At 41.4% G+C, this 26,038-nt stretch overlaps 1 protein-coding gene and 2 long non-coding RNA genes across 40 annotated transcripts in view; 2 read left to right on the plus strand and 1 right to left on the minus strand.

Annotated features, from left to right (window-relative positions):
* Positions 1-21,236, minus strand: part of LOC129655400 (uncharacterized) — a 57,177-nt gene extending 35,941 nt beyond the window's left edge. Inside the window, exon 1 of the long non-coding RNA XR_008715982.1 lies at positions 21,172-21,236. This is a non-coding gene — a long non-coding RNA (uncharacterized LOC129655400). The remainder of the gene's footprint in view (positions 1-21,171) is intronic.
* The window catches only part of DAB1 (DAB adaptor protein 1), a 956,508-nt gene that overhangs the window by 702,636 nt on the left and 227,834 nt on the right, over positions 1-26,038 (plus strand). The window lies entirely within an intron of this gene.
* On the plus strand, positions 6,141-22,986 carry LOC129655399 (uncharacterized). Its single transcript, XR_008715980.1, has 3 exons — positions 6,141-6,437; positions 18,400-18,550; positions 22,858-22,986. It is a non-coding gene; the product is annotated as an uncharacterized LOC129655399 (long non-coding RNA).

The raw sequence follows: 26,038 nt of genomic DNA on the forward strand, positions 1-26,038 counted from the left end.
CTAGAAAAAGGTATATGAAATGATGCATATATACACATATGGAAAATCATGCAAGTGAAACTAGCTCCCGCAAACTTAAGACTATATGGCTGTCATAACTCAAGCAGACTCTTCTATGAGATTTTGTAACTTTAATGTAAGATTGAGAAATAGGAATTAGGGAAAATTACTGGACTGAGGCTGAAGGCATTAACAAGCTGTAGATAGCTCTTGAAAATATGGGCTTTCCTTCAGCTGGTCTTAGAATGCAGGGGGATTAATAAGGTAGCTGGGGCCTCACTGCAGAAAGGATAAACACTGGGTGTTTGAAGCTCTGCAAGTTAGAGGAACAGCCCGTGGCTTCCTTTCCATGGCAGAACCCAGCCAAGAGCTCATAGTATGGAGAGAAGAGAAGTGAAGTTGCTTATTCGTGTCCGACTCTTTGCAATCCCATGAACTGTAGCCTGCCAGGTTTCTCTGTCCATGGGATTTTCCAGGCAAGAATACTGGAGTAGGTTGCTGTTCCTTCTTCAGAGGATCTTCCCAACCCAGGGATCGAGCCCAGGTCTCCTGCATTGCAGGCAGACTCCTTATCAGCTGAGCCGGAGGGAAGTCATAGTAAGAAGAGTAAGGCCCTAATTCCCAGGATAGGATCTGGCAAGGGCTAGATGGACTCGGAAGGACCCTCTGTGTAAATGGTGGCATTCCCATTTCCAGTTCCAGTGAGAAACACTGTGCAGCCGCCGAGCAAGTTAGCAATACAGTCCTATCCTCAGGGCCAGGTTCGCAGACAGATAGTAACTCAGTTATTCTCTGGATGTCCAGGCCCCATTCTAAGCCCAGTGGCTATTAATTAGGTCTATGGCCAGATGACCAATTCCAGGCCCTATATTCTAGTGAGACTGATGATCTATTTTCTGCTCTGGGTGGTAGACTTGAGACTCAATAGGCTGGAACCTGGGATGTTTCATATGCATGTCTTATTTCTCGATTAGAGGAGGACTGAAGAAGGCAGGAGAAGGCTGACAAAGGTCATAGCTGTATAGAACAGTTCATTTCTCAGGGCTTTATTCCTGCTCTTCTTCCTCCTTCCCCTTGTTACATGGAATATTTGTGTATTCCTTTTGGCTGTTGTGCAACACATACTGTGTTGATTAATAGTTGGCAAGAAACACAAAGCAGTTAAGTTCATGAGTACAGTACACTTTTATGGAGCACCTAATCTGGGTCAGGAGATAAAATGGTGAATGAGATAATATCTGCCAGATTTCTGTATTGCACCCTCAGTTTTCTTTCTTAGTATACCTACTGTGCTAGCGGTTACATACATAGAAAAGATATATGCACGTGTAACTGTTGTCCATTATTTAATATATTTGGATGTGCACAGCTCAGATAACCCTACCAGGAGATATGAGAAGATACAAGGTCTGCATTTATCTTAAATAAGGCCTTTCCCAGAACAACAGTCAATCCCAGAGGGAAGGTCGATATAATTAACCAAACGTTGATAACAGTAGTAATCTCTGTAGTTTAATCACATACATTGAATCTGCAATGGTAAACTCCATGTAATGACTGAAATTTTAATTTCCGTAGTACTATCATATCCATCCTTCATTTTCCAAGCTCGTCCTCCTCAGCTCATTCTAGCCTATGTTCATCATTCTTACCTTTCATTAGTTAATTTGTAACATTAGAGGCAATATTGTCTAGTGGAAGAAATAGTGGACATGCAGTCAGAAAACCTGAGTTTGGGTCTTGGTGCCTGTATTATTTGTGACTTTGGTCCAGGCTTTCCTGATGGCTCAGACAGTGACAAATCTGCCCACAGTGCGGGAGACCCGGGTTTGATCCCTGGGTTAGGACGATGTCCTAGAGAAGGGAATGCTGCCCACTCTAGTGTTCTTGCCTGGAGAATTCCATGGACAGAGGAACCTGGTGAGCTGAAGATCATGGGTCACAAGAAGTCAGCCACGATGGAGCCACTAACACTCTCACTTTCACTGGTCTGGCTACCATCTTCTGAGCCTGAGTTTTGCTCATCTGTAATGATTCTGGCATTTTAGGGTTGGTGGGTCCAATCAGACGATGCGTGAAAATTGCTTAGGAGTTCAGCTGTTTTTCCAAAACACCTTGCACTGTGTATGGCACTTTGTAGACGGTCGATAAATGTGTGCAGTAAAACCATTATTTGTCATATGTCCTGGATGAGATTCAAATTTGCCTTTTTGAGTGTATTCTTCTTTGATTTATTGCATTTCAACTTTTTATAAATGTCTTGTCTCCCTAATCAGATTCTCTACTCCTTAGGGAAGTGCCTTTTCCTTTTATTTGTTTTGTCCCTCTTTCTCCCCACTCTGCAGGTCTTATCTAAGAAATGCTCAGTAAATAGTAATATAGTGCTTCTGATTTCTTTTCTACCACCAGTTAATACATATTTGTCATCAGTATGAATGATGGCACTCCTAGCATGCCTAGTATGTTTGGTGGTGGCTGAGGTTTGCAGTGTGCCATAGACAAATGAAACAAAAAAATGAATACTAGTTCAATTCAAAATAATCAGGGTCAAGAGACAAGAAAGCTTAAGCTTCTAGAAGATACAGGCTGTTTCCTTTCTCATCTATGAATTCCGGGTGGAGGGACTGGTTCACAACAGGGGCTCCTTAAAAGTTTGCCAGTTGGATGGATGGATAAATTAATTAGTTAACTGACAAATGACTTGACAAACAGCAAAAGTCTTTGAGAATCAGAAGGCAGAGAATTTATTAATAGAGTTTTTTTTTTTTTCTTTTTTCTGAAGAGGAACCTAATTAGTTTGTTTGGATTCTTTCAGGATGAAATAATCCTTTGGGTAAATAAAAAGGAAAAAGGGAATATCTCTCTAGTCAGGGAAAACAGAACAGGCAAAACTTGTCTTTAATTTTCTTATGTTGAAATCTACCCCAGTCTTCGAGATCTACATATAATTCATTTTAGTTAACTCAAAGTGTTTCCTTACGTGTGGTAGGAGCTTCTTAGATCAACCTGGTTTTCAGTTTTAACTCTACCTCATAAAGCTTTGAATCTTTGAATAATTTGGAGAATTGCTCTGAGCCTTTACTTTTTCTGTAAAATGAAAATGATGATTAGAAACTTTCAAGGCTATTGTTGGGATCAAATTCATCAGTGCATGGGCAAATGTTTCATAAACTGTGAAGTGCTACTTAACACTAGTTATTTGGGCTATTATTTTTTCTTAGACTATGTCCTTTATACTCAAGACTATTAGGAAGATTATAATGAACATTTTGCTTAGCTCATTAGCAGTAGGAAATAGGAGTGGCCTTATGAGAAAGAAAGAAAATCTTCCTGTTTCAACAGCCCTGATGCTAAAAAGAAGCAAAGAAATTCTTTTGGTTGGATGATAAAGGTAAGCAGGGATAGTTTATTTTCCAACTTAGCTTACTTCTGGGCTATTAAAAATATGTCTCAGAGGTGGTTTATGTTTAATTATAAAGCTTCCCTAAGAGAAGATAAGTCATCTCCCTGTGGGGAAAGATTGCCTTTCATCTGGGCAGTACCTGCTTCCACTCAACATAGGTTCCTCATGTCAGGTCCTGAGCTGGGCACTTTGGGTATACTCCCATAGAAGAGAGACAATTTCTGCCCTCAAAGAATTCAAATCCAGTAGTGACAGGTGTCAGAAATGCCCACCACCACCATGGGATAGTCTCTCTCATCCACATGTATGGGGAGGCTGGGTCCCTTGAGAAGAGAGAGTGGAGATAGAAACACCCAAAGAATTCTGACTCAGTGTTCTCCTATAAAGCTGCCACTTGCCACACATGGCAAGTTTAAAATTCAATTAATTTAAATGCATTTACATGAAAAATTCAGTTCATCAGTTGCACTAGCCACATATCCAATGCTCAAAAGTTTCATGTGACCCACAGCTACCCTATCAAACAGCACAGAATATTTCCATCGTGTTAGAGGATATGGTGGGGAAGCTCCAGGAATCCAGTTCCTGTGCCTTCTCTAGGGGACTGAGGACCTGGTGGGATCCATGGTATCCATTTTCACTATCTTTCTGTCCCTTCATCTTGACCTACCCTGGGATCAGAGTGATATGTTCTATTCTCAAATGGCAAGATTTCTTATTTAGAAGAAAAATCAGTCCTTAACTTCCTATGCAGTGAGAAGAAAAGAAAGTGTTCAGCATGACATAAAACGAGCATCCCTGGGATTCTTCCCTGTGCCCGCCCTGTCCCATGCCCATGTGTGCTATTGCTGTATTGAATTCACCATTTTTCAGTCACAACTTGTAGTTTCTTTCTCCGAGCCCTTTGCCTACCTCTTACCCCTTCCCTCTTATCCACATTCTTTGTGTGCATCCTTCAAGGCACATGTTAAGTGTCTACTGACTGGGACTTCCCTGGTGGTCCAATGGTTAAGAGTCCATCTTGCAATGAAGGGGATGCAGGTTCAATCCCAGGTTGAGGAACTAAGAGCCTACATACCGTGGAACAACTAAACCTGTGTGCTGCAGTTAGAGAGCCTGTGCACTGCAACTAAGACTTGATGCAGCCAAATAAAAAAATAAACTGACTTTGAAATAAAAAGTCTACTGACAGTTGGTCTCTTCCTTCATTGTGCTTTAGAGCTCTGCTGTGGCATTTCTCGTGTCCTGCTGTAATGAACCTTTAATATGTCCCTCTTCCTCCTCGACGGAGAGCTCCTTGTGAGCAAGACCTCAGTCACCTTTGAAGGCCATGCTTCTCATAAAAGACAAAGTCGAAAGTGACCATTTGAATGAATGGGTTCCCACATGAATGAATGAACTGCAATGCAAATGGGTGAGCGAAAGAGTACACATTGTTAAAGCTTTTGCACCCCCAGACCAATTCTGTTCTTTTCTTGGCTATAGAATTCTAGCTGATCTCTCAGTGTCCAGAGCCAAATATCTTTGAACTTAGGGTGTTAACCCAAATACTAGGGCACTACCCCCCAAAATGAGTTAATCATACTAGGAAAAATGTAGGTCAGGAGATAAGGAAGCATGCTGGCTTCTGTTGAGACAGATGTTGCTAACAGGCCCTGTGTGTCCTCCTAATGAAGTGGACTATCAATTCTGCGCTGTGCGCACTGCAGCAAGGGGGGACGCTGGCATTGTGATGAGTCTGCATGATTCTGTGAGCTTAGCGTTAAGGGGATTAAAATGCAAGCCATAAAATTGTGCTTACCGTGGTGGGTGCAGCAGACGTGATTCAGTAATGCACTAGGCAGTTGAAAGTTTCAGATGGAAAGCACAGTGCTAAGGACTAAGACAGGACTAAGTTTGAGTTTTGGCTGGCTCTGCTGTCATTTAATGAGGGACACTGAATAAATTACTTGACCGTTTCTTACCTGTAAAGCACAGGTAATAATAGCTCAACACCTGACATGAATTTGTGAAACCTACATGAGATGACACACCACCGTGTACAGCATAGACTCCAGGAGGAAAGGAGCTGTTGTATGTCAGGCACCTTCTGTGACCCAGGCCCTATACTAGATGCTGTATCATGGTTAATTCCCATCACAGTCCTCAAAATGTAATGTGATCATTACCACAAAATGATGTCTCCTGTCTTAGACCATTCTCTCCATTTCTGACTTCTATCAGACATTAGTTAGTTTCCCAGGTGGAACTTCAGTAAATCCTCATACCAGGTAAACTAGTTCATAATATCACTTAATTATGATGAGCCGACTCCCTCAAAAAGATTTTCATGCTGAGAAAGATTGAAGACAAAAGAAGAAGAGGGTGGCAGAGGATGAGATGGTTGGATGGCATCACCGACTCAATGGACATGAGTTTGGGCAAACTCCAGGAGATAGTGAAGGACAGGGAAGCCTGGCATGCTGCAGTCCACAGGGTCCCAGAGTTACTTAGTGACTGAACAACAACAGCAAAACTACAATGAGAGAGACGTTCAGAGAAATTCAGTATCTTGTCTAGAGGCAGAGATTAAATGGCAGAGTGGGAGTCTAAGCCAACATTACAACTACAACTGAGACTTTCCCCACTCACTCAGTTGGCTATGGTTGTGTGCAAGGCAGCATTTCTAATATTATGCCCAAATGTTATGCCCTAATCTCTGTGACTATGATGAGATGCCAGTCTAGTGATTGCATTATGTTATGTGCATAGTTTACATTAAGAAGGAAGATTTTTCCAGGTGGGGATGATCTAATCACTCAAGCCCTTAAAAGCAGAGAGATTTTTGCTTTTAAGGTAAGATTTTAAGATTTCTGCTTTAGAAAAGGAGTCAGAGAGATTCAAATCATTAGGGCAATTTACTGTGCTGCTGCTTGGAGATGGAGAAGGGTCCCTAAAAGATACTGGTGTGAGCTTGAAGAGCCGTGAGTGGCACTAGGTCACAGCTGTTACTACAGAGAACCAAATTCTGCCAACAACCTGAATGTGTTTAGAGGTGGGTTCTTCTCCAGAGCCCCAGATGAGAACACCTCTGGCCAGCACCTTGATTTTGGCCTGGCCAGACCCTAAGCCAAGAAGCCTGCCTGAACTGTGAACTCATAAACAGGTGTGAGATTAAGCTGCCAAATTTGCGATAACTTGTTACTCAGCAACAGGAAACTAATACAAATGCTTTAGATTACTTTGTGTTAGTTAATAGCATCTATCTGATGAGGTTATGAGGTGAAAAAAAAGTATAAAGCACTTAGCACTATTCTTAACATTTTATTGTTGTTATTTAGTTGATAAGTCGTGTCCGCCTCTTTCGTGGCCCCGTGACTGTAGCATGCCAGGCTCCTCTGTCCTCCACTATCTCCCGGAGTTTTCTCAAATTCATGTCCATTGAGTTGGTGATGCTATTCAACCATCTCATCCTCTGCCACCCCCTTCTCCTTTTGCCTTCAGTCTTGCCCAGAATCAGAGTCTTTTCCAATGAGCTAGTTTCTTGACATTTAGGAAGAACTTAAAAATTGTTCTTCCTTTTACCATTGCACTGATTTTACAGATTGGAAAGCTGAGATTAAATAGGTTGAATAGCATGCCCGAGGCTATAGAACTGGTGGGAGTGATGGTGATAGTCTGCAAGAAGGGCTGCCTCTTATAAAAGTGTGCTCTTTGTCCATAGACCAGTGATTTTAACCAGGAATGCACATTGGAATTATTGGCAGAACTTGCTAAAATACAAGTTCTTATGTCCTGATTAGTTATTATGATTCAAGGTCTTGGGTTATCTTGGGTAGCTCTCTTTTGTAATAAACAGCTTCGTGGACACTTTTAATGTATACACCTGTAGAGTTATTGCCCTAGACTATGAGCTTCTTGGGTTAGGGACTTGTCTTTTTTTTTTAATTGAAGTATAGTTGATTTACATCATTGTGTTAGTTTCAGGTATACAGAAAAGTGATTCATATATATACATGTGTGTGTGTGTTTCAGATTCTTTTCCACTATAGATTACTATAAGATATTGAATATAATTTCCTGTGCTATACAGTAGGTCCTTGTTCTTTATCTATTTTATATATAATAGTATGCATCTCTTAATCCCAAACTCCTAATTTATCCCTTTCTTGATCCTTTCTGCTTGAGTAATCATAAGTTTATTTTCTGTGTCAGGAGTCTGTTTCTATTTTGTAGATAAGTTCATTTGTATGTTTTTAAAGATTCTGTATAAAGATTCTATTTATAAGCGATATATAATATTTGTCTGTCTGACTTACATCACTTAGCATGATAATCTCTGGGTCCATCCATGTTGCTGCAAATGGCATGATTTCATTCCTTTTTGTGGCTAACAGTCCATTGTACAAATACACCATATCTTCTGTATCCACTCATCTGTGGGTGGACATTTAGGTTGTTTCCATGTCTTGGCTATTGTAAACAGTGGTGCTGTGAACATAGAGGTGCGTGTATCTTTTCAAATTAGGTTTTGTCTTTTCCAGATACATGCCCAGAGAGTTTGCAGGATCATATGGTAATTCTTTTTAGTTCTTTAAGGAGCCCTCATACTGTTATCCGTAGTGGCGTACCAATTTATGTTGCCACCAACAATGTAGGAGGATTTTCTTTCCTCCACACCCAGTTAGGGGCCTTTTTAATCATTATCATCACAAAAGGACCTGGACTTGTAAATACATGAATATATATGCTACATATTATCCTTCCAATGGATTGCTGGGACTTTACTCTTTCAACTAAGGTCCCATTGACCTTGTATTGGTTGTGGGTGAAAATGCTTCCTACCTTTCTGCTAAATTGCCCCATCTTGGTGACTAGCATGAGCCCAACATTTATTGTATCTGACAACTCTCAGCCCTTATGGGTAAGCCTCTGCAGGCCCTACCTCCACACTTACCCATGTCTATAGTTTTTTGGGTTTTTTTTTCTTAGTCCATGGAGGAGGCCTTGCCACTCATCTGACAGCAGCAGGTTTAAATAAGTTTAAGAATAGGAGCAGAAGCTTGCAGCTGTATTGCTGCGATGGGCAAAGCCTTCTTGAGTTGGCAGAGCTGTTGGAGAAAGGCAGTGAAAAGGCAGCGTGGAGCAGGAGCAGGATAACCCTGAGAGGGAGCCCAACTTGGAGTGCTGGCACCTGGTGTTTCATTTCAGTCTCAGAAGTGGGTGCCAGTGTCTTTCGGTTTTTCCTACTCAGTTTTACCTTTAAAACAGTTCCCTTTTCTCCAGACAGCCCACACAGTCCTGTTAGTAATAAATCATGCAATGAACACCTTCAAGGAGACAAAGGAAGGCCACTCCAACTCCTCAGAGGCATTGGCTGCCTGCTGAATGTTTGACTGGACATGGTCGTGATAATGACAGTCCTGTTCTAAAAAATTTATACAGCTCCTGCTGTCTTTCCAAAGACACCACACTCTGCTGTCAAATTAGTTTCTAGTGCTTCTCGGGGAGCTGAATGCCAGGCCTTTTGAAATGTCCCTGCTTACATGGTGCCTAATAAATGCCAACTCACATGTTGCTCATCAGATGGGCACCGTCTGGTGTATTGGACAGAGATTTCAATTGGAAACAGCAGAGCAATGGGCATTTACTAGACTTCTGGGTCTGAGTTTCCTCTCAAAAACTGGGAAAGAGTGGTGTTTAGACAATCTTTAAGGTACATTTCATCTGTTAGAGCTCAAGCAATATATTAAGGATGGAAGTAAGCTTCATGAGGGGTGGCCATCTGTCTTGTTCATTTCGTATTCCCATTGTCTGGCATGGTGACCAGCAGGTAGCAGTTGTAGAGAAAATATTTGTTGAATAATGCCTGACTGACTGAATGGATGACTCAACTAATGTCAAAGTAATGAAGAAATCTATGGCATGTATTATTGTCTTTTATGCTCATCTTAATAGGATTTATGGGAAAAAAATAAAAACAGGAAAAGGAAAAAAATGGCTGCGTATATAGTGCCTTTGACAGGTGTATTAGCTGTGATGTATGAGAGTAATGATAGATTTGTTGCTTTTGACTCATCAAAAGCCTGGACACTTAGTCTCTTTATTGGTCTTGGGTGATTTATAAAAACTTGCAGTGTACCAGTCTGAATTAAATGTTCTGATGGGTATGGTTGGCAGTGGCCACCAAGGGTGGTGAGTGAGAGAACTCAGAATTCAGTTTTCCCTTAGACCTCAGGTTTAAGCTGCTAAGAGATGAAATCTAAGAAAGTCAGCTTAGACAAAATAGAGAAACTTTACAGGTTAAGAGCTTAACCTGGGTGGCTTAACCTGGGCTTCCCAGGTGGCGCTAGTGGTAAAGAACCCATCTGCTAATGCAGAAGATGTTAGAGATGCTAGTTTGATCCTTAGGTTGGGAAGATCCCCTGGAGAAGGAAATGGCAACCCACTCCAGGATTCATGTCTGGAAAATCCCATGGACAGGGGAGCCTGGCAGGCTACAGTCCATGGGGTCACAAAGAGTAGGACACAACTGAAGTGTCTTAGCACGTGCCCTACAAGTAATCCATAGGTTAAGGGAGATGGTGTACAGACCCAGTGAGTAAGAAACTCAGGAGAAACAGTTAAGGAATAGGGAGCTTGATATCTGATATCAGAGTGAAGACTGCATGAGTCAGAAACAGATGTTTCATTCTAGGGCCCCACATGTGAGGGTCTTCATTCTAAAAGTTCTTATGTGCCTCCACTTTTCCCAAAGAGAGTTTGTTCTGTAAGGTGGGTGATCTAGATGAATGGAGAGAGTAAGAGTTTCAGCATTAGACCAAATCGAATTTGAAAGCTGGTGCCATCATTTACTACTTTCATACTCTGGAATGGCTTCCTTCTCTGAATCTTGGTTTCTCCATCTTTAATATGTGGTTAGTAACAGTGCCTACTTGCCAGTGTTACTGTGAGGACTAGGTCAGGTGACAGGTATGTAAAGCACCTAACTCTGTGTCTGGCACACGGCAAGTACTTGGTAAATGCTTGTTTTATTTTCTCTTTCTCATTCCTAGTCAGTCATTAATTATTCATTGAGCACCCAGAGTCTGGTAAGCTCTGTGCTTGACACAGGTGATGAGACATGAAAGAAACAGTCTCCTCTCCCCTGTAGCTCATGGCTGAGTGGAAGGAGTAGTAAAAACAGTAAGTGTACTAGAAATACAGAAGTATGAACTGGGAGTATCGAGAAAAAGAAATGCTCAGTTCTGTTTTGAGGAGTCAGGGAAGTTATCCATTTCACTCCATGTCAGGTATTTTGAAGATGCCTACGAAGATCCCCAGTTTGGGGAAAGAAAATGTTCTCTCATATCTTGAATGTTGTTGTGTGGGCTTTTCATTTTAAAGGTTTTAATTCTTCATTTGAGTTGTAGGAATCAGGAACACTTTCTTGATGATCTGTTGAAAATAGCAAGGTCTCACACATGTCAATTATGTGATAATAATAATAACTAATGTTTATCCCTGGTGGCTCAGACGGTAAAGTGTCTGCCTACAATGCGGGAGACCCAGGTTCCATCCCTGGGTCAGGAAGATCCCCTGGAGAAGGAAATGGCAACCCACTCCAGTATTCTTGCCTGGAAAATCCCATGGACGGAGGAGCTTGATTGGCTACTGTCCATGGGGTCGCAAAGAGTCAGACACGACTGAGCGACTTCACTATCTATCTATCTAAGAATATGACTGATAATTACTAATTCATCTTTATTATGTGACAAACATTTTTTGAAGCCCTTTCATTTCATCATCTCAGTTAGTTCTTCACAGATTCCTATAATATACCTTTTATTATCCCTTAACACTTTTGTTATCCCCATTTTACAAGGGAGGAAAGTAGAGTTTACAGAAGTTAAGTGATTTCTGCAAGGTCACCAGTTAATAATTTGCAGAATTACGACTTGAACCCAGTTTTGTCTTCAAAACTCATGCTCTATAAGAGAACATGCTGCCTCCAGAAATCTCTTTATTTAGAAAAGAGAAATAGCATGGTTGAGTTTAACTGCAAATCCAAATTAGAATATTGGAAATGATGTTTGTTCATTTCTATATAATCATTTAATTTTAATGATCCTATTTCCTTATCAGGATGACATTCTTTTGGAAGATCTGATGAGTACATTTGATATCTTTGTTGTCATTTAATTCACTTAACATCTGGAGCAGCTGTTCTCCCCGCCACCCACTCCCTGCCCGAAGTGGTGGTAATTGTAATCTTTAGGGAAAATTTTTGCTTTTTCTTATACATCTTCAATATTGAAAAACAAAGCAAATGGTTAAACCAATCTCTGAGTCATAGCTGACACATTTCAGAGTAGTTCTTAGCTTGCATAAAAAAAGATAATGTAGACACTGTCAGAATGAGAGTTAAAGAGCTCAATTTTGGGTTGCTAGAGAAATCATCTGTAATCATGAGAGAGATTACTTGGGTGTTCATTGAGTTCAGAGCTCAAATATAGAAGTCTCTGTAATAGTCACATATTTTTCATATGTTGGGAAGGAGAAATGTATGCTTCAATAAACAAGTCTTGGTGATAAAGACCAAATAAAGAAGGTGGGAACTATGCATAACTCAAATCTTAGGCTCTTGCAAATTTCCCTCTGATGTTTGGGGCAACAAATCAGGGGTGCTCATATCAGATAGAGTTCAGTTGAAAGATACTTACTCAACTCAAAGTGAACCCCATAGAAAAAAAGGCAAATTCAACTTTTTCGACAATGAATGTAACACAGGGTATTTGCTTTTGCTTGGAAGCAGAAACATAATTTTGGGAAGATGCATATGGCCATGTAGTTCTACAGATGGCCACCAAAATGTTGAAAAAGTCTCACTTGCAACCCAAAAAACCATTCTGATGTTTCATTGTTGCTTTTTAAAATTATGCAGATTTTAAACATACAGATAAATACAGAGGCTATTATTATAGATATCAGCATATCTACTTCCTGGTTTGGACAAAGCTTCAGATTTTTTTTCTTTAAGAACTGAACCTATTCCATCTTTCCTCAAGTGGAAATCAGTATTTTGAATATGATGTTTGACGTTTCTTCAAGAGTTTGAAATTTTACTGCATATGACATATCTAAAACAAAATGTGCTTTGGATGCTGTGTATTTTAAAAGTTTGCAAAAATGCATTCATACTTAATATGAACTTATCTCTTTACTGCTTGGGTTTAGTATCAATTTTGAGATTTATCCCTGTTGATATATAAGTAGTTCTGATTCATTCATTTTAACTGCTACTTAGTATTTAGTTAAATGAATATAAAAATATTTATTTACTGCGTCTTCTGATGATGAGCCCTTAGGTAGTTAGTTAACAATGCGGGGCTATAAACAATCTTTAATAACTATTTTTATCTATCCCTTTGGTCTCAAGTGAGAAGATACTGTAAAGCAGAATGTCTAGGACCAGATTGTTAGATCTTACTATATATGCATTTTCAGTTTTAGTGGATATTTCCAAATTATATTTTAAAGTGGGTTTCCCAATTTATATATCCAGAAGCAGGGTGTATAAGAGTACCCTGTGCTCCATATAAAAAGAAATAACTAAATCATTTGTTACTGTTAGATTTTTAGTTTTTGCCAATCTTATGGGCATAGAATGATTCCTCATCTTTGTTTTAATTAGCATTTGCCAGAAATTCCTTTGAGGTTAGGCTATTTTCATCTGTTTATTGGCTATTCAGGTTTTCTTTCTAGGTTTCATGTTCATATCCCTTGCCCTGTTTTTATCTGGAGTGAATTTCCTTTTTCTTATTGATATGTCGATCTTATGTGTTCTATCTACAGATTTTTTCTTGGTGCCTTTATAAAAATTTTTGGGGTGTTGTTTTTGCAGATGATACAATTAATTCAGTGCAGTCCAGCTCAAAATCCTAACATGTATGGGTGTGTTTGTGTGTTATTTGATGGCTTCTAAAATTTGTATATCAGAATGCAGATGTCTAAGGTTAGTGAAGACTATTTTGAAAAAGAACAAGTGGCAAATATAATACTTCTGGATATCAGTCTTATTGAGCATGTATTACATGCCAGGTATTATTACAGACACTTAGTCTGTTAATAGAATGGAAGATTAGAAGTATTCCCTTTAATGCTTCAGGAACCAAAAGAATTTCTGCTGCTTCTCTTTCAGGTGATGAGGCAGGCAATAACTAATGCTTCTTTCCTCACTCTTCACCATTAGATGTAATATTTCTTCCTACGTTTCACCTGGCAGCTACTCTGCTGAAGAATACCTGGCCTCTTCTGTTGCTTCAGTGCATTGAGAGCATCCCTGTCTCTGCTGCTTTACAGTATCATTCTCTGTTGCTCCATCTTCTTTACCCAGCTTTATCACTCTGTTTATTTGGTTGTAGTCACTAAGTTGTATCTTATTCTTTGCAACCCCATGGACTGTAGCGCACCAGCCTTCTGTCTTCCACTATCTCCCAGAGTTTGCTCAAATCCATTTCCATTGAGTCATTATCTATTTTGTTTTATTGTATATCTTCCTCTTTAGACTATAAGTTCTCTGAGGACAGTTTCCTGTATTCATTGCTGAACCAACGGGTCTAGAGTACTGCCAGATATGTAATAGATTTTCAAATAGTACTTGTCGAATGAATCTGTTCTATACTTCAAAATCTTGTCTATATACTTCAGTTCCACCAAGGCCTAGGATATAAATGTCGTTTGCATTTAATGTGCCAATGGCTTCTTGACAGTAGGGACTTATGATTGAGAGCGTGGGCTTTGGATTCAGAAGGAGTTGGCTTTCAATCGTTCTTTTTCTACCATTTATTGGTGGTATGATTGTTTACTTAACCTAAGACTGTTTCCCCCCTTGTAAACGTTGACATAATTATAGCACTCTTGAGTAACAAGATCTGACTTGCTTTTTCAAAGACTTGCTGTGGTGACTGCAGTGGGGGTAAGGAGGTAAGGGAGTGGTAAGGGAATGCATGAGGAAACAAGGAGATGATGAGGGGATGTAGACAATAGGGGTGATGAACACACTTGGCTCGGAGAGGAAATGATGGAGGGGTTGAGAAACAGCTAACTTCCCCATTAATTTTAAGGATAGAGCCTGCAGAGTTTATTAAGAGGTTCGCTTGTAAAAAGGCAGTTGAGAATGTCTCCAAAAGTTTGAGCTGAGAAACTGGGAAGGTTGGAGTTGCCATTTACTAAGCTGGGAAATGTTGAAGGAAGAAAAGGCTGGGGGAGTGTTACTATGGACATTTAAGTTTGAGATGTGGTTTACATGCCCATGCGTAGTTGTGGAGTCGGCAGCTGGGTAAGGAATCTAGAGGTCAGGAAGGATATAGATGCAATCAGAAACCATGAGAACGTGTAAAAGTATTGAAGCAAAGAGTTTGGGGAGAGAAGAGAAGAGTTTTGAGGACTGAGTCGAGCTCTCTCAACATTTAGAGGGTGAGGAGATAAGAAGGAACCAGTGAAGAAGACTTGAATAAAAGTGGCCAGTGAGGAAGGAAAAAATCCAGGAGAGTAACAGCCAAGAGAAGAGGTGTTTCCAGGAGGCAGGGGCGGCCAACTATGTCCAGCATTGCTGGCCTGTCAAGTAAGATGAGGACTGAGAATTGACCCATATTAAGTTAAATGTAAATAGTTCTATACCTTGTCTTAAAGGTAAATGCTATGGTGGAGTTTGACCCAGGAAACTTCTGAAAAATCTCTTTTATAAAAAAAAAAAAACAGACAAAAAAAATTTTCCTCCATTATTGATCTCTTTTAAATGTTCATGAATTATGCTTTTCAGAGACCATTGATTTACAGCTGGGTGCACTTGAATTGGCAATCACTTAGTTGTGTTTTTTATTTTAAAGACTTTTAAAGAAAACTTTTAGGTTTACAACAAAGTTGAGAAGAAGGTATAGAGATTTCCCATATCTCTCCTCCCCACACACAACATAACCTCCTCTGTTATCATTATCAAAAAACTAAAGTGGTACAACCGCTTTCACGAAGGATGAACTTACATTGATACATCATAATCACCCAGAGTCCATAGTTTACCTTGGTATTCACTCTTGGTGGTGTACATTTTATGGGTTTGGATGAAAGAATAATGACACATATCCATCATTATAATACATACAGAGTGTTTTCACTACCGTAAAAATCTTTTGTGCTTGTTCATGTCTCCCCTCTTTCTCCACATGCACCACGGGCAAACACTGATCTTTTTATTGTCTCTGTAGTCTTGCCTTTTGTAGATTAACATATGGTTGGAATCATATTCACCTTTTTTAGATTGGCTTCTTTCACTTAATAATGTGCATTTAAGGTTCATTTCTTTTTAATTCACTAATATTCATTGTCTAAATGTACCATGGTTTATTTATCCATTCACCTACTGAAGGACATCGTGTTTGCTTCCAGGCTTTGGCAATTACGAACAAAATGACTATAAACATATGAATGCAGGTTTTTACGTGGGCATAAGTTTTCAGCTCCTTTCATTAAATGCCAAGGAACACAATTGCTGGATCAGATGGTAAGAGTGTGCTTAGTTATGTTAGAAACCTCCAAACTGTCTTCCGTAGTATCTTTACTATTTTGGATTTCCACCAGCAATGAGTAAGAGTTCCTGTTGCTGCACATCCTTGCCAGCACTTGGTGTTATCAGTGTTTCAGATTTTGCCATTCTAATAGGTGCATAGTGGTATCTCACTGTTGCTTTAATTTGCACTTCCTCATGATATGTAAGGTAGACTGTATAAGTTTTCATACACTTATTTGTCATCTGTGTATCTTTTTTAGTGAAGTGTCTGTTAAGCTCCCAGCCCGTTTTTTATTTTAATTTTTCACTTTTTTAATTGGAGTATGATTGCTTTATAGTGTTGTATTGGTTTCTACTGTTGGGGAAGACTACCCCTCCCCACATCAGACCCCAGCTGCAAGAATACCTAGAAGAGCTATTGAAAAAAAAGGGGAGGTCTTAATGACCCAGACAACCATGATGGTGTGTGACTCACCTAGAGACAGACGTCTTGGAGTGTGAAGTCAAATGGGCCTTAGGAAGTATTGCTATAAACAAAGGCTAGTGGAGGTGATGGAATTCCAGGGGAGCTATTTTGAATCCTAAAAGATAATGCTGTTAAAGTGTTGTGCTCAATATGGCAGCAAATTTGGAAAACTCAGCAGTGGCCACAGGACTGGAAAAGGTCAGTTTTCGCTCCAACCTCAAAGAAGAAAAATGCCAAAGAATGTTCAAATTACTACACAATTGCACTCATTTCATGTGCTAGCAATGTCTTGCTCAAAATCCTTAAGCTAGACTTCAAGAGTACATGAACAGAGAACTTCAAGATGTACAAGCTGGATTTAGAAAAAGCAGAGGAACCAGAGATCAAATTGCTAACATCCATTGGATCATAAAAAAGGATGGAAATTCCAGATAAACATCTACTTCTGCTTCATTGACTACAGTAAAGCCTTTGTGTAAATCACAGACAAACTGTAGAAAATTCTTACAGAGATGGGAATACCAGACCAACTTACCTACTTCCTGAGACACCTGTATGGAGGCCAAGAAGCAACAGGTAGAACCACACATGGAACAATGGGCTGGTTCAAAATTGGGAAAGGAGTACGTCAAGACTGTATATTGTCAGCCTGCTTATTTAACATATATGCAGAGTACATCATGCAAAAATGTCAGGTTAGATGAATCACAAGCTGGAATCAAGATTGCTGGGAGAAATATCAATAACCTCAGATATGCAGATGACACTACCCTAATGGCAGAAAGTGAAGAGGAACTGAAGAGCCTTTTGATGAAGGTGAAAGAGGAGAGTGAAAAAGCTGGCTTAAAACTCAACTTTTAGAAAACTAAGATCATGGCATCCAGTCCCATCACTTCATGGCAAATAGATGAGGAAACAAATGGAAACAGTGACAGACTTTATTTTCTTGGGCTCCAAAATCACTGTGAACAGTGACTGCAGCCATGAAATTAAAAGATGTGTGCTCCTTGGAAGAAAAACTGTGACAAACTTAGAGCGGAGACAATACTTTGCTGACAAAGGTCCATATAGCCAGAGCTATGTTTTTCCCGATAGTCATGTACCAATGTGAGAGTTAGACCATAAAGAAAGCTGATCACCAAAGAATTGATGCGTTCAAACTGTGTTGCTGGAGAAGACTCTTGACAGTCCCTTGGACAGCAAGGAGATAAAACAAATCAATCCTAAAGAATTTCAATCCTGAATATTCATTGGAAGGGCTGATGCTGAAGCTCCAGTACTTTGGCCACCTGATGCGAAGAGATGACTCATTGAAAGAGACCCTGATACTGGGAAAGATTGAGGGCAGGAAGAGAAGGGGCAACAGAGGATAAGATGATTGGATGGCATCACTGACTCAATGGACATGAGTTTGAGCAGACTCTGGGAGATGGTGAAGGACAGGGAAGCCTGGTGTTCTGCAGTCCCTGGACCCGCAAAGAGTCAGACACAATGGAGCAACTGAACAATAACAACAAAATAAACCCACACTTCTGTCTGGCTATCTACAAGTTGAGGGATTTGCATGGCCTCTTCAGCTTCAGAAGTTTGTTAGAATACCTCTCAGAACTCAAGAAAGCAGTACACTTGTGATTACCCTTTTATTATAGAGGATCCAGATGAATAGCCAAATGGGGAGAAACATAGAAGGAGGGTAGGGTGTAAGAGCACTCATCCCTGTGGAGTCAGGGTGCCTCCAATACATCAGTATATTCATCAACCAGCAACCTCCCTGAGCCTCACTGTTCAGAATTTTTATTGAGATTTCACTATATAAGCATTATAGAGTACATCATTGGTCACGTGATTAAATTCAATGCCACAGAGGGCAGGGGACCAAGCTGAAAGTTCCATTCCTGTAATCATGTGGTTTGCCTCTCTGGTGACCAGCCTCCATCCTGAATCTATCTCAGGGCCCTTCCAGAAGTCACCTTACAAGCAAGGGATTTTTGAATTCTTTTTCAGGAGCTGGGGATATATAATTTTTATTAGACCACAGTGATTATCTTAAAGAGGACTGGAGGAATAATTGAGCCCCAGATCTGCCTCAAAGGAAGATGCTAAAAGTGAGATGCTGTCCAAAGAAAGGCAGAGGAAGGACTCCAGTGTGATGCAGGTTGGCATTGATGACCAAGGAAGGCCTGGGTTTTGGGTGGTGTTGGGTAGGACATGGCAGTCAGACCAGTTAGTTAGTTGGCAGCGTCTTGGCTCAAGAATCGTTCATCCTCTTGAAACAATGTTCTATCACTGCCAGAAGGGAGGTGGAAGATAGATTGATCCTATTCCCAGACAGTTGGTTTAACTAAGCTCCTATTCTCCAGCCTGGGGGTTATTAGCTAGGATATATCTGGTAGGTAATAATTGAGATTGGCCATAATCCCAGCAGAACCCAAGTAGTAATCAGGGAAGGGAAGGGACAAGGTTAAGAGAAACAGCAGTTATTAAGGTCTCCAGTGATGGTCCACTGTGCTGGGTTCTTTACACCTTCCACAGCCGTCCTTCTAGGTGGAAATTCAGTATTCATCTACATAGGCTTGTTGAGTTATGTCATGTCTCAGGCTCTGTAGTAGTCACTGGGGATAAGACTGTGAATAAGCCTGAGGTGGTGTCTATTTGAGGAACTTTAAATCTAGTTGAGGATAGTTACAAACTGGTAAGAACAGTAAAATATGTTATGCACAATGCAGGATGCTTGATAAATGCATAGAAAAAAGGTAATAAGAATTAGCCCAAACAGTAAAGAATCTGCCTATAATGTGGGAGACCTGGGTTCGATCATGGGTCAGGAAGATCCCCTGGAGAAGGGACTGGCTACCCCCAGTATTCTTGCCTGGAGAAGTACATGGACACAGGAGCCTGACTGCTAAGTAGGACTGCCCAGAGGATCCACTGGGGATGGTTCTTTTTGTTTATTGCAATTCCACCGCAGAGCCCTAGGTGTTCTCCAGCATCTGCCTGCCTCTGTCCAGAGTCTGCTGAGGCAGCACATTTTGGGGATGGGCTTGGCTTCCATCCACATTGCTAACTAGGAGGTGGATAGTGTGAGAGACCACTTCTTTTTACTTAATGAATGGGTAGCTCTGCTGAGCATAAGAACCAGAGACAGGGCTCCAGTCTGGTCACTTGTAGCTCAAAGAGGGAGTGACAGATAGGGAACTGCAGCGACCTGCTGTCAGTTTCTAAGCCAGCAAGGCTAATTTCCAGTTTCTGGCCAGGGGAGACTTGGGCCATAAGGCCCTGGCAGATCCTGTACTTGTGGACAAAAGCCTTGCTGTTACCACACAAAGCATCCTCCTCGGTAACACCTCCTGTTTTGAAATCTCTCATTTTATCTATGTTCTTCTCTCCTTTAAAAATAAAATTGATTCCCGAAGTCGTCACTAAAAGTGCTTTTGGCAACCTCCACTGTCCAGGGTGGTGGTGGTCCTCGGCCTCTTGGTCCCTTCTCCCTTTTGCTTCTCTAACAAATGACTACATTGATCGTACTCTGAATAGCACTCGCCTTTGGTTTTTGACGAGCTGAAACAGTGGAGAGGTTTCTGTGCAAAGGTGAGCTATGCGCTGAGCCCTGCACAGGGGAGCTGTTGGACACCTTCTCCTGCCAGGGCATCCAGAGGAAGGATGGGAGATTTTATACTGCTACAAGTACCACTGCAAGCCTCCACCGGAAGCCGTGCTGGCATCGTTGTGCCCCAATGAGGCATCTGGCGTGGGGCAGCTGTGCCCAGACTCAATCGTGAAAGGCATTACAAGTCATTAATAATAAAATACAAACAATTGCCAATATGTACTTGTTAAAAGAACAGTTAGATTGGATATGGGATTGTTCCCGTCATTGATTTCCATGATGCTTAATCCTTTCATTTCCCAATGGGAGAAAAATGGGGATAGATTTTCCGCTCGCGTGCATGAAATTGAACATCATTATATTTACACCTATGAGAATGGGTCAACTATGTGAATGTTTTGTGACTTGTGAGTCTAAAGGAAATTAAAACATGTGAGCCTGGGCTGTGGTGGAGTAACTCTAGATTCCTTGCTGCTGCTGCTGCTGCTGCTAAGTGGCTTCAGTCGTGTCCGACACCGTGCAACCCCAGAGACGGCAGCCCACCAGGCTCCCCGGTCCCTGGGATTCTCCAGGCAAGAACATTGGAGTGGGTTGCCATTTCCTTCTCCAATGCATGAAAGTGAAAAGTGAAAGTAAAGTTGCTCAGTCGTGTCCAACTCTTAGCGACCCCATGGACTGCAGCCCACCAGGCTCCTCCGTCCATGGGATTTTCCAGGCAAGAGTACTGGAGTGGGTTCCTTAGTGTTGCATAAAAGGCCCTAGCCTGGGTTGCCCTGTCCAGCTGTATCTCTGCCACCCATTATTCATGTTCTGTATCCCAGGTTTGCTAACCACTGATCTGCTGGTGCCAAGCCTCCTCGGCTTATGTCCACCTGCACTGTGTCACCTGAAGCTCATGCCCACCCCCAACCCCGTGGAGGACTCAGCTGGGCTTTACCCACTGCCCAGGCACTGACTTTCTCCAGCTTCCACTACCCCTGTGTAGTCCCCATCACAATATTGCAGACTTTTCTATTATTCACTACATTGACACTCCTTAGGATAGAACCAGAACTTTGAATCCCTAGTGGCAGAATTTGTTCATGTGTTTGGAAGGAGGTAAAAGGGAGGGAGGAAAGAAGGAAAAGATGAAGGACAGATAGGCTGGAGAGTCCTATGTGCTTGGGTACCTTTCAGAGTTTTTCTGTGTCATCTCAGACAGATCTCTTCAACCCTTAAGGTTTTGTTTCTTCAGCTGGGGGAAAAAAAAAAAATAACAAAAATAATATTTTCCTCACTGAAATATTACATTTCTAAAAGACCTAACAGTGCCTGGCCCTTGGAAAGCAAGATTGAATGCCACTTTCCTGCCCAAGTGGTCACTTTGGGCAAAGAAAAATAAAAAGGAATTATTGTGAAAGGCACTGGGAAAAATGATCTATAAACACCCCCCCAACCCCCCAACCCGCCCCCCCCCCCATCAGCTATTAACTACTGCCCATTTTAGGGTTAAAAAAAAATTCTGTTCTTTAAATATGATGCAGAGGGTAGTGTTGCAGAGAGGAAATGACATCTTGGGATATTTTGTGGCAGCAAATGAAACGATGTGTGTATTTTTAATCTTTTTCTTAGAACAGTTCAGTTAACAGTTCAGCCGCTCAGTTATGTCCAACTCTTTGCAACCCCATGGACTGCAGCACACCAGGCCTCCTGTCCATTGCCAACTCCCAGAGTTTACTCAAACTCATGTCCATTGAGTCGGTGGTGCCATCCAATTAGAACACTCACCACAAATTTTGTCTTGATTTCTCAAGGCTAAAGTAAGGAGGGTGTGATTCTACTGAAAGCAGAGTTAAGTATCTTCATGCTACCATTCTCCAGGGTCTTAGCTCACACTTACTAGCTCAGGAGGGAAGGATGTGGAGATTAGGATTCTCATAAATTGTGGACTCAAGCCCCATGTGTGCCGGACAGTCTGATTCCAGAGCATCATAGTTTTGTGAAAATATCACTAGATCTGGGGAAAAGAGACTGTTTATATTATTACTGATTAGGTGACCTTTGTCATGTAGCTCCTCTAAACCTTAGTTGTGCAATGAATATACTGCTTATAATGTCTGATGTCAGAAGATTGCCAAAAGGATCACGTGTGATGATGGGAAAGCTGTCTTTTGTAAAATCTGCATGCTGTACCAAGGTCAGTCAGGGTTATGGTTGCTACCAAACATGTCCACAATTCAGGCCTCCCCCCATCCAACCTTCTTGGGAATTTTTGTCTTAGACCTCAGGGTGAAACAGTGCAGTTGAATGTCTTATTTACAGCTCAGAACACACAATCTACCAATGCTGTTCTACTAGTGTCCTTGGGAAGATCCTCTTGGGTTTCCAGAAGGATTCTAGCAACATGACTACAGCCCAGAGGGATCTGTCAAAGGATTTGGGAACCAAGGAGACCACCATGTCGTAGCTACGATTGCATGGTTTCCAGTGCTTTGGAAACCTGAAAAACAGAAGCAACTGTTACTGACAGCCTTAAACCAGGGCTTCTTCTCAATCTGGAGCATTTATTCCCTAGCATTTATGTGCAGAACCACTTTTGGCCCTGTGAAATCTTTTCTCAATAATCTGGTGAAAAGGTTAGTTGCTCAGTCCTTTCTGACTCCTTGCAATCCCATGGAGTGTAGCCAACCAGGCTCCTCTGTCCATGGAATTCTCCAGGCAAGAATACTGAAGTGGGTAGCCATTCCCTTCTCCAGGGGTTCTACCCGACCTTGGGATTGAACCCGAGTCTCCCACATAGCAGGCGGATTCTCTACCATCTGAGCCTCAAGGGAAGCCTACCAAGATAGAGTCTTACAGAATTTATGTCATCACAGGAGTCAGTGACTGCCGTCTCACTGTGCTGTATTCTGTTGAGAAGAAACACGTGCCAGGACCTGCCAGCACTCAAAGGCAGCAAATATACAGAGGCGTGGGTCTCCTTTGGGTGGATCAGTCCCATATGGTGTCAGGTAGGGTCTCTAAATAAAGAAATTATATAGCACTGACTTGCCTGATCTGAACTGGTCTAATTTTTAGGAGGAAAAATAACAGTCTTGTGTATTTTTCATAAAGCCATATTGATTATTTTGAGACAAAATTTTATTTTGAGACAAATTTTCTATATTTTAGTGTTTAAATGCCTTTCTTTGATGAAACAACAGTCATAGTACATATATGTAAAAAAAATTCTTGGTGACTTAAATATGAAGATAGCAACACTATAGTAGTTCTTGTGAATTTTTTTTTATTGAAAATTTCACTAATGTGTAAAAGCCCAAGACTGAAACTCCTCATTTAACGCATTAGCACTTGATTACGGTCCACTTGAGGGACCTAGATGGTCTTATATCGATGTAATAGAAAAAAAGAAAGTTGACATGTTTCACTTAGGTTATTTATAGACTAAGCATAGTTTTGTCAGTGCCCTTCCCCTGCAAAGCTTTACCTTTAGCCTGAAGAATGCCCTGATGAGAGACCAGAGCGCACTGATCTGGTTCTGTAAGCCCCTGTCCCACACCTGTGCAGCCGTCACCCTGAGGGAGAGGATGGGGACTAAGACCCCAGCAGCCTTTGTCTTGGCCCAAGCTGCTTTGTCAAAGCAGTGCTTCTGTCACCTGCTCGTGAGCCCAGCTCTCTTCTTGACACTGTCACTTTGTTTCCTTGTCCCCATGAACACAGAGCAGACTGTGCAAGGTGCTAAAATGTGGGTTATGGGAGCAAAAAGGAAGGAAGAGAAATTTTGTCTTTAATAGTAAACAAAGAAGATGACTTGGAAGCATTTAAGCTAGGTCCTACAAAACAGGTAAAATTTTAAGAAGTAGATGGAGTGAAGATAATGTAAGTAGATAAAAGCTTAGGTGGTGCTAGTGGTAAAGAACCCACTTGCCAGTGTAGGAGACGTTAAGAGTTAAGGACTCAATCCCTGGGTCGGGAAGATTCTCTGGAGGAGGGCATGGCAACCCACTCCAGTATTCTTGCCTGAAGAATCCAATGGACAGAGGAGTCTGGTGGGCTGCAGTTCATAGGATCACAGAGTCAGACACAACTGAGGTGGCTTAGCATGCACACATACAGAAAGGCTTTTATGCCAGAAGACACAAAACCAGGAGATGCTTTTTCTCTCCCCAGTGCCTGTGAACACGCTGTATCTTCTCCCTTCAATGCCTTCTCTGGTGGCTCAGACAGTAAAGCATCTGTCTACAATGTGGTAGAGCCGGGTTTGAGCGCTGGGTTGGGAAAATCCCCTGGAGAAGGAAATGGCAATCCACTCCAGTACTATTGCCTGGAAGATCCCATGGACAGAGGAGCCTGGTAGGCTACAGTCTATGGGGGGGAAAATCCCATGGACAGAGAGCCTGATAGGCTACAGTCTATGGGGTCGCAAAAAGTCGGATACGACTGAGCGACTTCACTTTCACTTTATTATTGACCTTCACATCACGGCTCAGCTGTTTGAGAAACCCTTTTCTGCTTTCCTGTAGCATGGTATGATAGCATACTAGGGTCCCTGTCAACCTTCTGTAATTATGGGCCTCCTTTTCTAGACTGTGAGCTCTTAGAGGCCAAGGATTATTTGTTTTACATCCCCAGTGCCTGGAGACAGTGTACCCATGTTTGGATGAATGAATAATGACTGAATGGTGATTTGGCCAAGGCATTGTGAATGTGAGCTCTACAAGGAGGCATATCTGGATATCAGCGGGTGGAGCAGGAGAGGGGGCTGGTGCATGGGATCAGATCTTGGAAGAGTTTTAGTGCAATTGCAATCATTTATTCCTCAGATTAGGGGGTTGTTGTCTCTGAACAAGACAGTGACACTGTCAGAACCATGACTTAGGGTGATCATTTTATCAATAGGGTAAAAAACAATTCCCAGCCTTCCCCTTCCTTGGCCCCATTGATTCCATCAACCTAGAGATTTGCCAGATATCTTCTGAACTCTCTGTCATCTTATTTTACGTGCCTGGCCTGTTTTGTGTCTCAGTGCTCTGCTTCTGTGTTTTCAAAGTGTTTCTTTTTGAATTCCTATGGCCAAGGAATATAGTGACATGAGTTGAAGTTAACATGATTTTGTTTCTGAACCAGTTGGGAAGTGTTACTCAGGACCTGTATCCATTGCTGACAGAGAGCCCAGCTCTGCCTGGTCCATTGTAGCAGGCTGACCTTCCCACAGCCCTCAGGAGGTTGGCCAAGGTGTACTAGAGTTAAAATCAATTTCCTTAATGCACTTTAGTGTAGAACCTACAACACATAGTCTTTAATTTAAATAGTCCTATCTTAGAGTGGCATAAGAAGTCAATTAAGATACCAAGCCCTTTAAGTATTGTGAAGGAAATAAGAGGTATTTAGGGAGGAAATTACAAGTGATACCCTGCTTTATGAAGACTAGTTTCGTTTCTTAGGCAGTCTTCCAGTAGAATTATCTGTGCCAGTCTGAGAAGGCCAGTTGGTTTGGCCTTCCACTTCAGATCCTAGAGGGGCTATGCTTAGAGCCCTTTGCAGGCGTGCTGATCACTAATAGGTGTTCCAGAGCCACTCACCCTTGCCACAGACAGTTACTGGTCTGGGCTGGTCCAAAAAGGGACTTTCTGAAACCTCTGGACATTCCCCAGAACCAGTCTGAATTTGTGCAGAAGGAAGAAAGGAGGTGCAGATCTGCCTAGGTCTAGTTGTGGAGGAATAAGGTTGATGGAAGGAGGCAGTTTTTTTACTTTTCAGTGATCACTGTGTTTCCATTAGGAGCAGGATGACCTTCTCAGAAAGGTTATAGGATTGTTATTAGAGATTGTCAGAGCTGAGTACACATTGGATTAATGGCAATTTGGTAAGTTTCTATAGTGCTTGAACGCAAAATTCATGGGCCAACACAAAGACATATTTTCAAACCTCAAAGACTGTGTGCTCAAAAGTTTTTGGCTTTAGGAAGCTAATATATGTGTGTGTGTGTGTGCGTGTGCACACATGCGTGCTCATTCCTAATTCACAGTGCAGAGTTTTTAGGTGAAGCGATCAAGG

The sequence above is a fragment of the Bubalus kerabau genome, chromosome 6 (assembly GCF_029407905.1).
Source record: "Bubalus kerabau isolate K-KA32 ecotype Philippines breed swamp buffalo chromosome 6, PCC_UOA_SB_1v2, whole genome shotgun sequence".
NCBI lineage: Eukaryota > Metazoa > Chordata > Mammalia > Artiodactyla > Bovidae > Bubalus > Bubalus kerabau.